The sequence below is a fragment of the Lissotriton helveticus genome, chromosome 2_1, assembly GCF_964261635.1.
Source record: "Lissotriton helveticus chromosome 2_1, aLisHel1.1, whole genome shotgun sequence".
In the NCBI taxonomy this organism is placed as follows: Eukaryota; Metazoa; Chordata; class Amphibia; order Caudata; family Salamandridae; genus Lissotriton; species Lissotriton helveticus.
The window spans coordinates 1,259,273,976-1,259,288,075 of NC_136059.1; the positions used below are offsets into that span (position 1 = coordinate 1,259,273,976).

At 41.1% G+C, this 14,100-nt stretch overlaps 1 protein-coding gene across 1 annotated transcript in view; it reads left to right on the forward strand.

The window, feature by feature from the left end:
- The window catches only part of STPG2 (sperm tail PG-rich repeat containing 2), a 2,154,459-nt gene that overhangs the window by 997,159 nt on the left and 1,143,200 nt on the right, over nucleotides 1-14,100 (forward strand). The window lies entirely within an intron of this gene.

Sequence of the window (14,100 nt, forward strand, 5' to 3'; positions counted from 1 at the left end):
GTGGGCTCACCTCTGCCCTGGTGGTTTTCCTGGGACCACAGTGGTGGAGGTCCCAGCTGAAGACCGCCAAAGTCGTAATAAAGCCCTATATGTCATGGCTAGAATACCAACACTTCACCCCACAATGCCTCCCCACCCTACATCTCTTTGACTCACATACTAGATAGGGGTTGAGTTGCAAACAGCTACACCTCATCCTATAGAATATTGCCCCTCCAGGCCCTAATAACAGTCACCTTGACTTCATATACCCTCTGTTTCTCTTACCTCTGGCGAGAATAGACCCGTCCCCCTCTCCTCCTCCTATATTCCTCCACTTCCATGATTTTCTTCCCCTCATCATCCAAAACATCCAGTGGATCTTATGAATGACGGTACCATATTATTGTCACTGTGATGGGATACAAGCTGTACGTGTTCTCTGTGGTGTGCAGACAGAATATCGAGTTTAAAATATCGAGTTGCACAAATATCGAGTCACAGATATCGTGGTACAGAAATATCAACAGCAAGAATATTGTAGTCAATAACATCGACTTAAGGTAAGTAATATCGATTTTAAAATGATCATTGTTTATTATCGTTTGCAAAAATGTAGTTGTTAAAAATCTCGATTTTTTAAATTAGTTTTGTATTTTAGCATACGTTTTAAATGTATGTGATGTATTGTTTTTGTATAGGAATTGTTTGTATTTTAAATATATGTGTTAAATTTATAGTAGTTATTCATTTAAAAAAAAAAAAAAAATTATTTGACTTTTGCGTTTTTAGTTCCGTAGTGGGTTTTGGGTTTATCGGGGAATAGGGTGGGAAGTTAGTTAATTATATTACATTAATTGATAATTTTTTATGTATTAATATTTGTTTAAATGCACAAATATATCCTGAGCTTGATTCCAGAATGATATATGTCCTTATTAAATCAAAGCAGAAAAGGCGATCTTCTTGTGTCCATCATTTATTCATCTCAAAATGTATCCAAACTTGATCCTAGTCAACACGTGTTTCGTCTTAAAAGGTGTCAACCTCAGACTTCGTCAGGGCTATTGTCATTAATGGACTCTTATTCTACCAATAGGACAAGGCGTTGTGTGTGATAAAAACAAGTATATCCAATCAACTCATGTTTGTATGAATCTTAGTAGTAGGAAGAGAATGTGTAGCCTTTCATAGTAATTTTCGGTACCCAAGTTATTCAGTAATAGCCTCTATCCGCAGTATCGTCCACTCGTCTAAGAAAACGGCGTCTTGTTAATATTTGTTTAATTGAGATGTTATAGTGTTAAAAGTGTAAAGTAATTTACTATTAATTAATTAATTAATAATGTGTTTATTAATTAATAATCATAATTTAATTTGTAATTAATGATGGTAATTGTTTAATTATTGTAGGTGTGTGTTTTGGTGTTTATAGGTTAAAGGGTGGGAAGTCATTTATTTTGAATTGATAAGTGGTTGGTTGTTAATTAATTATAATTAATTAAATATGTTAATTTGGGGATTTATAGGGGTAAAGGGTGTTAAGTGGTTTATTTTTATTTTTTTAGAAATATTTGTTAATTGATATTAATTAAATTACTAAAAAAATTATTATGGCAATTGTGTAATTATTTTAGATGTATGTTGTGGTGTTTATAGGGGTAATGGATGGGAAGTGAATACCTATAATCTGGAGCCATGCTTAGAGTAAATCTAACTTGGCCGCAGCTAGGTAACTGTCTGTACAATTCAGGCATGGCTCTCTCCCTCTGCCTGCATTTACTAACAAATGGTCCGGCAGCCCTGCCCTGGCATGCCGAGCATGCAGTAGGGGAGAGGAAACCAAACTCCAAGTATTTTTCTTCTGTCCTGGATATAAAAAAATTAGACAAAGATGGTTGGTACAACTGTGCAGGAACTTAGGTATAAAACGCTGTGAAGAAGCATTTAGGCTCCTAAAATTCAATACTCAATTGTTAACTATTTATGCTGTATCCTGTTTTTTAAGTTCTATGTGCTGGGCACGAAAGGCTTTTTTAGGAACCAGCAACAGATTTAACACTGACTGATTTGTTATCTGTTATTGTAATAATTATATCTTGTTTTATCTGGGTTTTAACTTTTTAATCTGTTTTTATATATTGTATGTGTTTGTGAATGCTCTTTTATGGTCCGTGGACCGAAATAAAGAAAGATTGGATTGGATTGGAAGATGTTTGTGTTTAATTAATTAATATGTAGTTGTTAATTAATGTTAATTATTTGATATTTAGTTTGGGTAATTGAATATTTTTTTGTGTGTCGTTTTTACTTTTAAAGGGGCAGAGGTTGGGTATTAAATACATTTTAATCACTTTATAATTAGTTGTTAATAGTAAAAGTTGTTGATGTAAAAATAAGTTTTAATTGTGTTTTATTATTTTATCTTTTAATTTAGGTGTGTGTTGTGGACATTATAGTATTAAAGTGTGTGTAGTTAATTAATGTTTATTATGTTTTGTTTAATAATATTTTTTGAATTGATTAATAATTATGTTGATTATGAACGTAAATGTGATTTAAAATGTTGAAGTGCGTTGTTATTGGTGTGGTGTTATAGGGCAGGAAAAAAAATAATGACATTTATGTATTAAATAATGTTTTGGTTTGTGAATATTTTCTAGTTTAAAAGATTTTTTTTAAATGTATTTATTATTTAATGTTATATAATATGTGTAGGTATGTGTTATATGTAATTAATATTATAATATATTTTCTTTTTGTATATTTAATATATATTTTTCAATTTTTAAAATATTGTTTATTTATTTTATAATTGTTCTTAATTTTAATATATATATATATATATATATATATATATATATATATATATATATATATATATATATATATATATACATATTCACTGAAAAAACCATAGGTTTCAGGAGTTATATAGTTAGGAATCAGTTTTTAAAAAAACCTTTGAAATTCACTCAAAAAACTATAAGTTTTAGTGGTGTTATAGTTAGCTGGACATTTTACTCATACAAAACCAATTAAATTGCTCCTATATAGTTAGTTGTACTAACTATATTTCGCGCACCCGCAATCCACTGCTGATGATGTCACATATTAGATCATTCATGACATGGTCAGTGACATCACTGATGACATCTCAAATGACATTACTGATGACATCACTGATGACATCATCCAGTGAATGTGGTTTGCTTCGTTATTTAAATATGCATAATATATATAGCAATTTACATTGAAGAATGAGTGGATATATATATAAATAAATATTTGGATGGAGGATTTAGTAGCAGTGTAATTGACTGTTTACTTGACCAATTAATAATGTCTCACTAAATATAGTGGATAGTGACTAAACTGTGTGAATATCTCTATCACTTTGTCAGTTGTTGTGTAAACTGATTCTACAGTTGGTTACTAGGTATGTGAAAGTCTATATTAGTTATTGATTAGTTAACTGAGTATTTGTATGGGAGTGTGAAAGTGTGTGTGTTTCGGTGGGGGGTGTGTGACTGTCCAAAGATGTGTGAATAGTTGGTTCAGTAGATATATGAAGTTAAAACTACATGTTCTAACAGTTTGGGGGAGGGAATCTCTTTATGGGTGTGGTGATGAGCAAATATATTTCTCAAAGGTACAGGTCCAACAAACTAGAAAAATAAAAGGCAGTGTATGTGTCAGTTGTTGTATATACATAAGTATACATAAGACACAATGATTGTGTGAGTGACTGTATGGATAACTGTATACTTGTAATAATGATTTTATAATTCACTAAGTATGACTTACTATCTAAATGAATAGAAGAAGTGGTGTTTGTATAAGTGTTTTGCTAAGTAAATATGTAAGTATGATCCATTGTTTGCATAAGTGAGTAGGATGACTTCATATGTGAATAGGATGCGTGCTGTTGTTTAATGTCGATATGGATGTATAAGTATTTTTGATAGTGTTCTATTGTTCATTGACAGCATGTATGAGTGAATCCATAGGTAAGTGATTAGATGTGTGTATACATCTATGAATCACTGAGTGGATTTTTAGATACTTGTATTGCTGTGACAATGGATTTAAATATGATACTCTGTATTTTACAGTGATTAAAAATTGTAATAGTGTATGAAAAGGTGTATGTGATTGTCACGTGGATGATGTCATCAGTGATGTCATCAGTGATGTCATTTGAGATGTCATCAGTGATGTCACTGACCATGTCATGAATGATCTAATATGTGACATCATCAGCAGTGGATTGTGGGTGCGCGAAATATAGTTAGTACAACTAACTATATAGGAGCAATTTTATTGGTTTTGTATGAGTAAAATGTCCAGCTAACTATAACACCACTAAAACTTATAGTTTTTTGAGTGAATTTCAAAGGTTTTTTAAAAACTAATTCCTAACTATAGAACTCCTGAAACCTATGTTTTTTTTAGTGAATTTCAAAGGTTTTTTTAAATGCTAATTCCTAACTATATAAGGCCTGAAACCTATGGTTTTTTCAGTGAATTTCAAAGGTTTTTTAAATGCAGATTCCTAACTATATAAGGCCTGAAACCTATGTTTTTTTTAGTGAATTTCAAAGGTTTTTTAAATGTTAATTCCTAACTATATAAGGCCTGAAACCTATGGTTTTTTCAGTGAATTTCAAAGGTTTTTTAAATGCTAATTCCTAACTATATAAGGCCTGAAACCTCTGTTTTTTTCAGTGTTTTTTTTTAAAACAAATTGATTGGTTAACTGGCTTATTAAGTGTATCTTAGTGAATACATATATTAGCGAGTAATGTTTAAATATTTATATATATGCATGAGTGATGTAATATGTGACGTCATGTGACGTCATCAGCAGTGCATCGCAGACGTGCAAGTTATAGTGAGTCCAACTAACTATAACGTGGGAATTTCAATGGTTTTATGCGAGTAAAATTTCCAGCTAACTATAACTGGTGTGAAACCTATGGTTTTTTCAGTGAATTTCAAAGGTTTTTTAAATGCTAATTCCTAACTATAACTGGTGTGTAACCTATGTTTTTTTCAGTGAATATATATATATATAAAATTTCTATGGCAAAATGAAACCCCTCATTTTGTTCCTTTTCAAATTAAATGTATTAAGTGTTACCACTTTATTCCAATCAAGATGACTTCAGGTGTGCCATACTTTTGTCATAAGTAAGACTGCTAGCGTTCTAGTTGTTCTTTAGAACACTCTGGGACATTCTGTCATTGGGCTATAGTTGGGCTACATCTGGCTGATATTTGGGCTACATTTGTTTTTTTTGTTTCTGGTGGCCATCTTTGGGCTACATTGGGCTACATTGGGCTACATTGGGCTACAGTTGGGCTCTAACATATATATAGCCCAATGTAGCCCAATATATATTTTTTCAAAGTTAATTTTAGTAAAAACCACTGGAGCACATATCTTGAGACATAGCAAAGGCACATCGGGCTACCAGTCCATACAATTTTGCCAAGTTTGGTGGGAATCCATTCAGCCGTTCGGGCTAAAAGTGAGTCCAACCGCCCTATGGAAATTAACATGGGAAAACACGTTTTGGGACCCCCCTTTTATCTCGGCCCCCGCTTGACGAATCCCCCCCAAACTTTCAGGGAAGGAGCAGAGCGGAGGGGGCCATCTTCTTTGAGAAATTCGCGAAGATTCGTCCACCGGTGCCAAAGTTATTCCCAATAGAATGTTGCGGATTTCCTATGGAAAGTAGATCCTAACTATAACTACCTAGGTTATATATATATATATATATATATATATATATATATATATATATATATATATATATATATATATATATATATATTACCTACTGGCGGTCGCCAGTAGGTATATATAGTTAGGATTTTTTCTCTATGGGTTTTTTGAAAATTCTATGTCTAATAACTTTGGCGTTTGTGGACGGAATTGGCTGAAATGTTCAGGAAAATGGCACATTTTGTTTCTGAGCAGCCCTTGAAAATTTGGGGGGGGTTCGTCAAGGGGGGGCCGAGAAAAAAGGGGGGTCCCAAAACGTGTTTTTAACATTGAGTTTTCCATAGGGCGGTTGGCCTCACTTTTAGCCCGAACGGCTGAATGGATTTGCACGAAACTTGGCAAAATTGTAGGGACTGGTAGCCCGATGTGCCTTTTGTAGGTCTCAATATATGTGCTCCAGTGGATTTTGAGAAATTAACGTTTAAAAAAAGATATATATCTGTAACAGCGGACCTGGCAGCGTCCCAGGACGCGTACTTTACGCGCAACGGAGCTTTGTGAAGCGAAGCTGATTGGTTCTCCGGCGTCTGTCAACATTCCAAACAGTCCGTAGCGGCCGCCATCTTGTCTCTCGGTAGGATCGAGAGACAAGAGGAGGCCAAAGCGAAGGGGCAAATGACCATAAGGGGGCATAGTACATTGTCGCTCACCCCCTAGGTTTGATGTGGAGGTTTTAAAAGGGCCCCGCGGGGCAAAAAAAAATAAAAATAATAATAATCGAACAGCTGAATGGATTTGCACGAAACTTGGCAAAATTGTAGGGACTGGTAGCCCGATGTGCCTTTGCTAGATCTCAATATATGTGCTCCAGTGGATTTTGAGAAATTAACGTTCAAAAAAAGATATATATCTGTAACAGCGCACCGCTTCGCGTACTTTTCGCGTTACGGAGGTTTGCGAAGCGAAGCTGATTGGCTCTCCGGTGTCTGTAAACATTCCAAACAGTCCGTAGCGGCCGCCATCTTGTCTCTCGGTAGGATCGAACAGCTGAATGGATTTGCACGAAACTTGGCAAAATTGTAGGGACTGGTAGCCCGATGTGCCTTTGCTAGGTCTCAATATATGTGCTTCAGTGCATTTTGAGAAATTAACGTTCAGAAACAAGATATATATCTGTAACAGCGCTCCGCTTCGCGGAGATAAAATTATATGTGTATTACCTAGCTGTTGCTAACACCAGTTAGCGACGGCTAGTAGAATATAGCGACCATCTTGGGCCCCACTTTGCATGTGAGTGATATTTATCACTAATGACATGCAAAGTGGGCATGCCAAGATGTTAGCGACTGGAAACAGTCGCTAACATCGCTATCTCCTATTATCAACTTTTGGAAATATTCGAGATAAGCGCGAATATCTCCAAAAGCTACCACCTGCCCTGAGCAGTTCTTAGCCATGTTATCCAATGGGAGGTGGATAACATGGCTAAGAGCATTAGCTCGGTAATGCATGAATATCGCTGAGTTTTCAGCGATATTAATGCATTGCGGTCGTTTTTTATCGTATTTCCGATAAACCTTGATAATAGCAAGGTTTATCTGCGATAATTTCTGACGGTAAAAAAATCGTTGCTAAGCATCGTTAGGGATAAATATCGCTTAACTTTGGTAATATGCCCCAACGTCTGTTAACGTTCGATTCGAAGGAAATCAGGAAGTGTTGAAAAACATTGTCTGCGCCATCTTGTCTTTTTTCAAATGCCACACTTTTGTCGTGCACGGCAGCCATTTTAGATGCCTTGACCAGACCCACTCTGTGCACGCTGTCGATCCTTAGCATGGCTCCCCACCCTCGCAAGCATCTCCCCCAGGCAGTGGTCACCCCCGCTCTCTGTCTTATGCATGGGTAATAAACCTCCCCCCATCTGCGCTGCTCTTCCCTGAGAATCACACCCTGTGCCCGCACGACACCTCCCTTTCGCCGTATTCACTACCGCACCCTCTCTGACACTCCTTTTCCTCTGTGTCCGATTGTCCAGGCTGGTCCTAGGGTATCAGCTAGCCCTGCAGATGTAGTTTATGGCCACAGCTGTAAAGAATCACCCCTCTTCAAAGGAGTTATAGTAGATCAAGGCCCACACTCGATGAGATCCGTCACAGCAGAAGCGTTGCTATTATCTGAAAACCATCCTGTATTGTGATTGGGGAGGGGACCGAGCCTGAAGCGGAAGATTCCAGGGATGACTCTTTGTACATCAAAGTTTTTACAATTATGTGTCACATTAAAAATATATAGCACTCCGACAAAGTAGTAAGATCATAAAACTTTAATAATTTATAAATATATACAAGAAAACAAAAATAGTAATAACATATAAACATTTTTAGGGAAAAACAACGAAGTAGCGGTCGGCTGTGCGAATAGTCCCAACGCAGCACAACGTCCAGATTTCCGGCGTGGGGCGTCGCGGGGGTGTGTCATCAGTAGCAAACTGTTGTGCGAATAGTTCCAAGGCAGCAGAACGCGCCGAAATCTAGATGACACGAAAGTGATGTCTAGTAAGTTGCCGCCCAGCAAATAACGGCATGGGGCGTTGCGGGGGGTGGGTCATCAGTAGCAAACTGTTGCGCGAATAGTTCCAAGGCAGCAGAACGATGGCACCAAGGTGATGTCCAGTAAGTTGCCGCACTGGTTTTGGTATCCTACAATGCTGCTCCGAATAACGGCGCGGGGCGCCCCGGGGGAGGCGGCGTGAACGGGCCTCTCCAGGTGGAGTGTCATCTGTTGTAGTGGGGCGCCCCTTTACCGTTTCAGTTGCCATTCCGTCCGTTTTTGGTCCACTGTGTCAAAAGCCGCAATTCAGCTGAGTTGCGCCCACTCTTGCGGTGCAGCGATAGGCGGCTGTCACAGGACTCTCAAAATGGCGGCAGGCTGTTTCCTTTTTGGGCCTGGTCCACTGAAATGGCCCTGGGACACCTTGGAAATCGGACGCTTGTCTGCTAGGTCTTGGACCCCATTCTCGAAAGCGTCCCCTCCGCCTTGAGAATTCATCAAAAGTTTTGGGGGCTCCGACTCCTGCAGGCTTCTGGTGGGGAGCGGCTGCCATGATTGCTCGCGGAATGACCACGACGGAGCTACGAGATGGTGGTGCTCTCATGCTGACGCCAGCTTCAGTCTGAAACATCCAGAAACAAGGTGGGGCTTTCATCGTTTGGGAAAAAAAAAAGTTTTCATCCAATGAAAAGTGTTGTTTTTAGGTCACATGATCAAGCCTTCCATCATTAGGAAACCAAAAGTAAAATGAACCAATGAAAAGTTTTATAAACAAGTCACATGACCTGTTATGCGGCATAGGGTGTAAAATGCGGAGAAAATACGTTGGCACGTGAGGCGGCGTCAGTAGCGGACCGATGTGCGAATAGGCCGAAGGCAACACAACGCGCCAAGATCCGGATGGCACCGAGGTGGTGTCCAGCAAGTTGCAGCACTGGTGTGGCCATCCTACAATGCTGAAAGTCGGCGTGGGGCGCCCCGTTGGCACGTGAGGCGGCGTCAGTAGCGGACCGATGTGCGAATAGGCCGAAGGCAACACAACGCGCCAAGATCCGGATGGCACCGAGGTGGTGTCCAGCAAGTTGCAGCACTGGTGTGGCCATCCTACAATGCTGAAAGTCGGCGTGGGGCGCCCCGTTGGCACGTGAGGCGGCGTCAGTAGCGGACCGATGTGCGAATAGGCCGAAGGCAACACAATGCGCCAAGATCCGGATGGCACCGAGGTGGTGTCCAGCAAGTTGCAGCACTGGTGTGGCCATCCTACAATGCTGAAAGTCGGCGTGGGGCGCCCCGTTGGCCTGTGAGTTTGCGTCAGTAGCGGACCGATGTGCGAATAGGCCGAAGGCAGCACAACGCGCCAAGATCCGGATGGCACCGAGGTGGTGTCTAGTAAGTTGCCGCACTGGTGTGGCCATCCAACAATGCTGAAAGTCGGCGTGGGGCGCCCCGTTGGCCTGTGAGTTTGCGTCAGTAGCGGACCGATGTGCGAATAGGCCGAAGGCAGCACAACGCGCCAAGATCCGGATGGCACCGAGGTGGTGTCTAGTAAGTTGCCGCACTGGTGTGGCCATCCAACAATGCTGAAAGTCGGCGTGGGGCGCCCCGTTGGCCTGTGAGTTTGCGTCAGTAGCGGACCGATGTGCGAATAGGCCGAAGGCAGCACAACGCGCCAAGATCCGGATGGCACCGAGGTGGTGTCTAGTAAGTTGCCGCACTGGTGTGGCCATCCAACAATGCTGAAAGTCGGCGTGGGGCGCCCCGTTGGACTGTGAGATGGCGTCAGTAGCGGACCGATGTGTGAATGGGGCCGAAGGCAGCGCAACAATATTTTCGGAATAGAAGACACCACTAGGCGCTGAGATTCCAAGATCCGGATGGCACCGAGGTGGTGTGTAGCAAGTTGCCGCACTGGTGTGGCCATCCTACAATGCTGAAAGTCGGCGTGGGGCGCCCCGTTGGCCTGTGAGTTTGCGTCAGTAGCGGACCGATGTGCGAATAGGCCGAAGGCAGCACAACGCGCCAAGATCCGGATGGCACCGAGGTGGTGTCTAGTAAGTTGTCGCACTTCTGTGGCCATCCTACAATGTTGAAAGTCGGCGTGGGGCGCCCCGTTGGCCTGTGAGATGGCGTCAGTAGCGGACCGATGTGCGAATGGGGCCAAAGGCAGCGCAACAATATTTTCTGATTTGAAGACACCACAAGGCGCTGAGATGCCAAGATCCGGATGACACCGAGGTGGTGTCTAGGAAGTTGTGGCACTGGTGTGGCCATCGTACAATGGTAAAAGTCGGCGTGGGGCGCCCTGTTGGCCTGTGAGATGGTGTCAGTAGCGGACTGATGTGTGAATGGGGCCAAAGGCAGCGCAACAATATTTTCTACAATATTTTCGGAGTAGAAGACACCACAAGGCGCTGAGATGCCAAGATCCGGATGGCACCGAGGTGATGTCTAAGTTGCGGACCGATGTGCGAATGGGGCCAAAGGTAGCGTAACAAGATTTTCTGTATGGAAGATACCACTAGGCGTTGAGATGCCAAGATTCGGATGGCACCGAGGTGATGTCTAGCAAGTTGTGCCACTGGTGTGGCCATCGTACAATGGTAAAAGTCGGCGTGGGGCGCCCTATTGGCCTGTGAGATGGTGTCAGTAGCGGACTGATGTGCGAATGGGGCCAAAGGCAGCGCAACAATATTTTCTGACTGACACCACAAGGCGCTGAGATGCCAAGATCCGGATGGCACCGAGGTGATGTCTAAGTTGCGGACTGATGTGCGAATGGGGCCAAAGGCAGCGTAACAATATTTTCTGTATGGAAGATACCACTAGGCGTTGAGATGCCAAGATTCGGATGGCACCGAGGTGATGTCTAGCAAGTTGGTGTGGTCATCCTACAATGCTGAAACTCGGCGTGGGTCACCCCATTAGCCTGTGAGATGGCGTCAGTAGCGGACCTATGTGCGAATAGGCCGAAGGCAGCACAACGCGCCAAGATCCGGATGTCACCGTGGTGGTTTCATAGTTGAGAGGCACTTCATCTGCAGTGGGGCGCCGAGATCCGGATGGCACCGAGGTGATGTCTAGCAAGTTGCTGTACTGGTGTGGTCATCCTACAATGCTGAAATGTAGTGGGGCGCCCATTTACCGTTTCAGTTGCCATTCAGCTGAGTTTCGGCTGCTCTTGATGCTACAGCGACATGTCATTTGAGATGTCATCAGTGATGTCATCAGTGATGTCACTGACCATGTCATGAATGATGTAATATGTGACATGATCAGCAGTGGATTGCGGGTGCGCGATATATAGTTAGTGCAACTAACTATATATGGAATTTCAATGGTTTTGTGTGAGTAAAATAAGGTTTTTTAAATGCTAATTCCTAACTATATATGGTCTATAACCTATGGTTTTTTCAGTGAATTTTCAAGGTTTTGTAAATGCTAATTCCTAACTATATATGGTCTATAACCTATGGTTTTTTCAGTGAATATATATATATATATATATATATTTCAGCTCGCTGTTCGAAGAACACACCACACTCTCGGGGATTGCGGTACAGATGCTTTATTGTGCAGCAGCACGCTGATTCGCTCAAGGTACGGGAGGGAACCTCTGATAGTTGCAGAGGCCAAAGTTCATCCCTTGTTCAATCCGACGCGTTTCGAAGGTCCTGCCTTCTTCCTCAGGGAAAGATGAACTCTTAGTGGCTGATGCAAGTCTCTTTTCTTAAATAGATGACACGCCCGATATCGGGCAGGGCGAATGCCGCAATGTCTTATGGTACTTGTATGCCAGCCCAATAAACAGCATATTGCGCCCCTCGTCTTTGAGCCTCTGCTGCTGTCATAAAACGCCTGTTGAGCACCCCCTCGCCAATATTTCTTAGACTCTTCTCACTTCGTCCTTTACGATGGAAGTCACGGCACAGCAAACAGGTAGGTTTTTACAAAAGTTCTTTATTTACACACCATGTGCAAAATAACGTGCATTGATTAGGAGGGCCTATGCGTTTCGGCTACTGCTAGCCTTCCACTGGACCATAGAGTCCCTGGAGTCTGGACCATTTTTAAAGTGCTAGGTGCAGTACAAAAACCCCTTTTCCATTTCATTATATGTCTAGACTGTCAACCTTGCTTTCAGGTAATGGCACAGTGGTATTCGCCATTTTCTAGGTGTTTTGTACTACATTATGTTTATAAAGATTATACATAATACACTCACGGTGAAGTACTCGTTGTAAATGATTTACAGTGTATATAACTTACACCTATATATTTACAAACTAGATACAATTTCCGACAGATTAAAGAGGGTGGTTTTCCAACTAGATGTTATTCTATTACAGTAAAGTACTCGTAATTCAGGACCCTCCGCGGTATTGATCCCGCTTTTCCTCCCACATTCAGTTTAAAGCCATTTACAAGTACAATTAAACTTGCTCTATACATTTTTTACACAGTGATTCTAATGTACACAGGACCTTCCTCTTGTATTGTCTTTGCATTTGGCCATGGTGCAGTTTGTACACTTCAAAGTAAGTATCTACAATTCAGTATTCCCATGGACTTTGCATCTTCAATCTGTAAAGTACATTATATACAATATAGGTTCCTGGGTCAAAGTGGACTCTATGTTGTAGTCCATCATCATGGCATCATCATTCGTGTGTTATGTTTCTCGATTTAGTCTCGGAGTTATTTATAGTTTGAAAAGGATTGTCCTCTCTTATGGCAACTTCTCTTCTCAAGATTCTCGTACTAGTTACATTTATTTACATTGATCGATTTCAGAAGGATTTGTAGATAAACAGTTAATTTTGTGGTTAAATGGAAGCTTTACAAATGTACAAATAATTCGGCATCAAGGTTGTGTCCGAAGGGATACTCTGTGCCCATTGCCAGGATCATTCTTGACTCAAGTTTGCGTAGAAGTAGTGTTTGGTCACCCCCTCTCTCAGATGGTTTGCTAAGTTTTATTCCAGCATACTTTAGCAAATTGGGGTTCGATTGATGGTATTTCGCAAAATGTATGGCCAAGGATAGCTCGTGTCCTCATTCTTGATCGCTCTTAGGTGTTGGAGGATCCTTAATTTTAGTTTATTGATTGTGCTTCCTATGTAGAATTTTCCGCAAGGTCACACCAGTCTGTATACCACACATTTAGATTCACATGTTATGTGGTCCCTTATTTTTTCAATCCGTCCGCATTGTAATTTGTAATCTGTGATATTGGTGCCATGCTCACAGGCCTTGCATTTGGAACATTTCCAGAACCCTGGAGTTGTTAGCCATGATGATTTCTTTGGGGGTTTCAACTGTAGGTGACTTTGAGTTAGAATGTCACATAGTGATGAGGTTTTTCTATAGGTAATACTCGGATAAGAGGTCAGATTTTCTTTGAGAGTATCATCATGAAGTAAGATTTTCCAATTTCTTCTTAATGCCTTTTTAAGTTCGTCACTCTGGTTGTTGTAGTCGACAATCAAACGTGTCACGTTTTTCTTGTTATCTAATTCATGTCTCGTTCCATCACTTTTGCTGTATTCTGGCAAAAGGAGGTCTGCTCTTCTTTTCAAATTCATCCTTCTCCGTGCAATTACGATCACTTCTTCAGGATAACCACGTTCCTGGAATCGCTTGCTCAACCCATCAATTTCCTTCTCTAGATCATCCAATTCTGAGCAATTCCTTTTGACTCGCAACATTTGTCCGTACGATATGCTCCATTTCAGTTTTATTGGATGCCCACTGTTCGCATGAAGCAAGCTATTACAAGACGTCGGTTTCCTGTGAATTTTTGTGCACAGGGTTCCTTCTTTCACAAAAACTTCAACGTC